The sequence below is a fragment of the Cricetulus griseus genome (genome assembly GCF_003668045.3).
Source record: "Cricetulus griseus strain 17A/GY chromosome 1 unlocalized genomic scaffold, alternate assembly CriGri-PICRH-1.0 chr1_1, whole genome shotgun sequence".
NCBI lineage: Eukaryota > Metazoa > Chordata > Mammalia > Rodentia > Cricetidae > Cricetulus > Cricetulus griseus.
The window spans coordinates 21,348,919-21,355,250 of record NW_023276807.1 but is presented as its reverse complement, the minus strand read 5'-3'; the positions used below and the strand labels follow the sequence as shown (position 1 = coordinate 21,355,250).

The window sequence follows — 6,332 nt, the reverse complement described above, 5'->3', positions numbered from 1 at the left end:
CCACAGAATCAGAGAAGATGTCTCAAAGGTGATGGAATTTGAGCTGAGACTGACATCCAGTAGCATTATTACTTGTGTCAGTGGTGCTTATAAAGACATAATTGCACACCCACAGGGAAAGCTCTATGTTAAGGCCTTATTATTGGTTTTTACTTAGTAGTCTTAGTGATTAGTGTATAGGGCTTGTGTTGTGTACATGTGTGCATGTGCATGTGTGTTTCTGTGAATTTAGGGTGGAGAAAAAGAGCCAGAGAGAGGAAAAGAGATAAGGCTGGACAAAGCAGATTTCAATTCTAAAGGGCTTTGAAAGTTTTATTAGAGACTGGCAGAGTGGAACCAAAGAAGGTTTCTCAGAGTATGGCTGTGAAATAATTAGATTTTTATTTTAGAAAGATAACTTCAGACAGCAATAGAAAGAAGACTGAACTAGGGCAGCAGCAGAGGGAATGAAGATAATGGAATTGACTGATTGATGGGAATTTTAGAGGTGGTATCGGTAGTACCAGTGGCTGATGGAAATGGCATGGAGGGGGGAGCAGGCAGATAGATACTGGGTAACTTTCAGGCACTGAGCTTCATTACATAGGATGGATGGTGATGATGGCACCAGTGACTAAGGTAGATAAAGATACATGGGAAGACAAGGTCTTCCATCCTGCTTACAAAATAAGTTTGTAGTATCAATGTGGAACATGCAGGTGGAAAAGTGCTATTGCAAATTCACTAGTGAACAGCCCATCTATCAGTGGTGTGACAGTCACCAGCATAGGCTAGGTTGAGGCTTGGAAGCCAGCATCTGGACATTTTGCAGCTTGCCTGGGTTACTCTTTCTGGGTAGTGGAGTTTTAACTGCAACTATAAGAGAGAGTTTGCTTTCTCCATGTACCCCCCAAAATAACAACAACTACCAGGGATTTTTGAGAAGATAATAGAAGAAAGAGCTGAAATAGCTTCACACCATAGGCAATAGGGGGGTGGTAACACAATTGACTTAACCTATTCAGGGGAAGTCTTAACAAAATGATCTTAGGTGTTCACTAATCTCTAAATGTAGAATTTTTAAATTATGAAGCTGGTGAAAGTTCTTCAATCAAATGTGATAATGATAATTATTTCTTTACTTTACATTTTTTACTGTTCCCATTCCAGAAGGTACTGTTCATAAATCCATCCATAATTGATCAAATTTTAGTTTTAGCACAGAGCCATTAGTGTGGCATTCAGAGACCTTTATTCTAAATGTATTATACTTAATATGTGTTTTTAGCTGTTACTTAATGATTCTTTTCCATATGATTGGTCTATCTTCCTCTATAATTTAACCCCCAACATGTGCTCTGAATTCAGTTGGTGGAGATGAAAGAAAGAAAAGCTAAGGAACTTTCAGTTGAAAACTGAAAATCATTCCTTCCCTTTCTCATAGGTGGATTAGCTTCCTAATGGTATCCAATTGGAAATGGTTACTCCCATAGGCCTACAGCACACATACTATACGGCTCCCTGAATAAACTATATAAAATATTTCACTATCATCTGTATCTGATTTTGCCAGTTTGTTTTGTAGGCTATCCTTGAATAGTTACACCTAAACTATTAATAAAATATTCAAGTGAGAAAAATGTACAATCAGCCAAGAGAGGTAACAGCAATCTGGTAAGGTATAGTACCCAAGGAAGAGAGAAAATGGCAAGAGGACAAGAAGAAATTATAGCGTTCTACTTTGGCCCATCACTAAGTCACTCTTTTAAAAGATTTTTTCCTCAAATTGATCATAAGCCATTCATTTACTAATCAAGCCTAGAATTCTCATGAAAATGGATGCTAACTCACTGTTTTATAGTTTCTACAATTCTTGGGACATTTGCCCATCTCACACTTAGCCCATTTCCCAGGCTCTGTTGTTTTCACTGACTACACAGAAACTCTGGATTCTTTTCTGCTATCTCTTGGTATTTCTAAGCACCTGCTCTCCAGGGTTTATGTGCATTTAAGGAGATTTGGCGATGTCGCCATCTTCTCACCTCTGTTTTGAAACCTAAATTTTGAATTTTCTTCTTAGTCCTAGAAACTCTCTTAATTCTGTACTATAAAATAGGTTGTGCTAGAGAAAAAAAATGAGATAGGGTTGAATTTTATGGAAATCAGAAAAGTATACATAATACAAAAATTATTTGGTATGCCAGGATTGAACTTAATACTTTAAAGCTTGCTAATTTTCCCCCAAATGGAGTATATTTATTCAATTTAGTCTACTATCACTTTAGAACATTACTCCTGGATTCCCATTATGCCACCTCATCCTAAAAGTTTCAGTGGAATTTTTATCTCTGCTGTAATTCTTCATGGGTTATACCCCAAGCAGAACTCTAAGGTCAAGATTCATATAATAAGAACCAGTCAAACAATGGGATAATATAGATGCCATTTCTGTCCTCAAATATGAATGAGGTTCACTGGCAGACAAGCTCTCTGATGGCATCTCAAACATACCAGGAAGCCTTGCGATGTCTCTCCAGGTAGTTCTTATGCTTATTGAGCTTTGGAGAGCTTGATGATTGTTCCAGTGACACATGGAATTTTCAACCAATGGGAATAAGAGAAAGGTACTTTTATCTGTAAGGAGACTTCCTAGAAGTTCTCATGTCATGCAGGACTTCTACTTACACCACATGGCCCTATTAGCTGTAAAATAGGACAAACAGTTCTTTGACTGCATATCACTATAAATAGAAATAGGGTTTATTTGAGAAAGAAAGAATGAATTTCTGGCAGAAGAAAAGTTACCTTTGACTTTTCATTGTTCTGGAATTCATACTCCATTTACCAGACATGTTATTTATTTATAATTGATCTTAAACAGCCTTGCTCTATTGTACTTGAGTGCATTTTTTAGTCTTATACTTCTTGACATTGCATAATTCATGATTTTGAGCTCACCACACAATGTTTCTGTAAATATGTCAGTATCTACTTTTCTCAGTACAGCTCACCTGTGTTTCATAGGGGTCAAGGATATTGGAGGTGGCTACTTGGTCTTAATTTTGCTATTTATGACTTACTATCTATGATAGGTACCACATTTACATTGTATTTGATTAAGCCTTGAGAATAAACCATTAGACAAGAACAACTTTTAAATCTCACTGCAGATTTTACTGTTTATCACCAGATCAATCCTGGGAAAGAATCCTTAGTGTCTTCTTCCCTTTCTAATGAAGCTGCCACTTTGGAAGGTGCTGCTGGCATCCTACTTTGCCATCGTTATCATTCTCCTTTTGTCTGATTGATCTTGGAATGAATTCTGGCACCCCTTCCTCGACTTATTTATTGAATGGTAGAAGTCACAGTTCTCACATTATTTCTAACTCTACTCTCTAGATGATATATATTATTCAGGTTCAATGACTACCATTCATGAGCAGATGGATGGCACATATGTTCTCCAAAGCAAGACTTCCTTACTCATTATTATCTTCTGTTGAATACATTCCTAAAAAATCTGACAAAGCCCCAATTAAACTCACGTTTTGCAATTCTTCATTCTGCCTTTAGTCTTAGCACATCAAGTTTTGTTCATACAATGAATACTGCCACCATCCATATGATTGCCAAATTTAGACATTGTAGTCATATTTCACACTTTCCTTTTCTTCCCATCATCTAGCCAACCAACCATTAGTACTTAACCACTTAAGTAACACTTTAATCTGAACATGTCTTTCTGCATAGACCATATTCTCTAGGGAGACAGTTGACTCTTATTATTATATCACACCCTAACTTGTCTTTCTCATCTCCTCTTACCTAGTCTATTCTTCTCATGTCCAAGATATAATGATGTCAAATGGTAGACCAGATCTTTCCTGTCTAAGTATTTCAAAGTTTCTCCACTGTTCCTTAGAATAAAGACATTTCATGATGTGGCCTACAATTGCAATGCTTCATTCAGTGTGGCCATTATCAAACTTCAAACTCATCAGCAACGCTTCTGTATCCTTGAGTACATGGTCCTCTTCAGACAAGTCATTACTTTTGTTTGTCCAGTCACGAGGCCTTTGTAACGAACTAAAGTACCCATCTTCTGATCACTGCTCATTCACTACTGTCTGTGGATATGAGTTTTCCCTTGCAAAAAAGTCAAATTCTCTGTTGATAACTTCTCATGGCATTGTGTCCTATCCCTTCTCTTGTCTTTTATTTCATGGATTCATGGGTACCAGCAATCTCCACAATACTCCACAAGGCATGGAACCATACTCATTTTAATCACTACTGTGCTCTATTTCTCAGCAAGGCTCATAGCACACAGCAGACATTCAGTGACCAATAATTGAATGAATGGATGCATTAATGACCAGAATGAATCTTTTACAAATGATGTTCCTTTATAATTGTGTGTATAGGTTTCGGGTGGACTTTGTTTGTACCCATAAATAATAAGATGTTGGTCTTGCCTTTAATTTGTCCACAGGAAGCTGATAGTACAGAATTTGTTGTAAGACTCATTGCTAAAGCTCATCTGCCCTTTCTGTGTCCTTTGGCTGCATCTGTTGCCTTGCTTTTTTGTTTCCTTTCCTTTAACTCTTCCCCTTCTCTTTACACAGGGAACTGAGTGACAGCAATATGCACTTAGTCTCGACTTCCTTTGCATTTTTTCCTCTTGGAACTGGCCCTTTTCTCTCATACTTAGAAGCTGCTTCCTTAAAATAAAACAGGTATGGCTTTGATAGCTGTCATTTTCACATTGCCTTGTCACCTATTATTTTGAGCTTTTGTTGCAGGAGAGAATTGTCATCCTCCTGAATTGAGTTACTGGCAATTCGTTCTCAGGGCCTACAAATGGCTAGGAGGACTAGTTAAATTGTCATTGATATCTTTCAGGATTCAGGCCATGAGGGCTGCTCCAAGGTTTTTCCTACACAGGATTACATGACCGAGCAAAATTAAGTGCGTACTTTGTTTGTAAAGTCGTGTGCCCTGTGTGTGAATACCTTCATCCATAAAAAATCCTGCTATTTCCAAGCTCTTACAAAGTCACAAAATGGTAGAAAACTTCAGTTATGCAAGGTGAGTAAGTTCTAGATATTTGCTACAGGAGATACTTCCTAACAGTAACCTGTTATGCATTTATATATTTAACACAATCGATTTCTTTCTAAATGGTCTTTCTGACCTTAACAACAGAAAGAGGCACACAGACATCTCTTTATTTTCTTGATCATACTGACATTTCATACACATACATGTGCCCAAAGTCCTAAAATTGCATATATTATAAATCTGTAGTTTTTGGTCAATGCCTCTGCAGCCTCATTAAGCTTCCCACTCTCTCAGGCATCAGCATTGCCGAGATCATCAGCTCCAGGCAGCAGCATCAACTCTTACCATTTCATTTGACTTCTGCCCATGCTCTGAAATGCTAACTATGCCAAGATCTGCACTTGATGTCAAGGGTGGTCCCACCTCTGTGGGGGAGGATGCCAAGCAGAGGATGAACTCTCTGGCCTCTAATCTGGGAGTTAAAGACCTCAAAGCAGTGGTCATCCTGCAATACACAGAGGTTACCTCAAATGAAGCCAAAGGTAATGGGGTTCACACTACCTCCTCTGGATTACCATCTCCAATAGGCTCTTCTACTGCCACCTCTTCTACCAACTCCCCAGTCTTCAGTGTGTACCCTGCTCCTCACATGGTGACCAGTATACAGCTGCAGAAGTATAATAGCCAATATCCTTGGGCTTCAGAAGCCAACTAAGGGAGGCAGGGTCCCTACATAACTGGGGCTTTGGAGGTCCAGGAAGGAAAAGGCAGGATTACTTTCTCCTGCCAGTGACCAGACCCCTGTCATCATTGATTCTGACTCCATGGATGAGGAGTCGATGATGTCTCTGGTGTCAGAACTGAGACTGGACTGAGCCAATGAGCTTCCTAGGCAAGAGCTAGAGCAGAATGAGTTTGACTTCACTGCAGATTTTCCATCTGGCTGCTAATGCCAAGTGTCCCTAAAGATTGAGGAACAAAGAAACTAATTCTGATGTAAGTTGAAGTAACTGGAAAGAAAAAAATGTATTTTTATATGTAGGCAGAGTTTTTTGTCATGTCAGTTGGCTCCCAAATAACCATATTGAGACTTATTATTAATTATAAATTCTTGGCCAATGATAGCTTATGTTTGTTACTAACCAGCTCTTACATATTAAATTAACTCATATTTCTTTTCTATGCTCTACCTCATGGCAGTACCTTTTTTTTTGTTTGTTTTGCACAGCATGTTCATCTCCTGCTTCCTCTGAGTCTTGATGGGGACTCCCCACTCCGTCACTCTGCCATAC

General features: G+C 38.5%; 1 pseudogene; it reads left to right on the top strand.

The window, feature by feature from the left end:
* The first annotated feature begins 5,401 nt into the window (after window positions 1-5,401).
* LOC113833064 lies at window positions 5,402-5,990 on the top strand (annotated as a pseudogene).
* The last annotated feature ends 342 nt before the right edge of the window (window positions 5,991-6,332 follow it).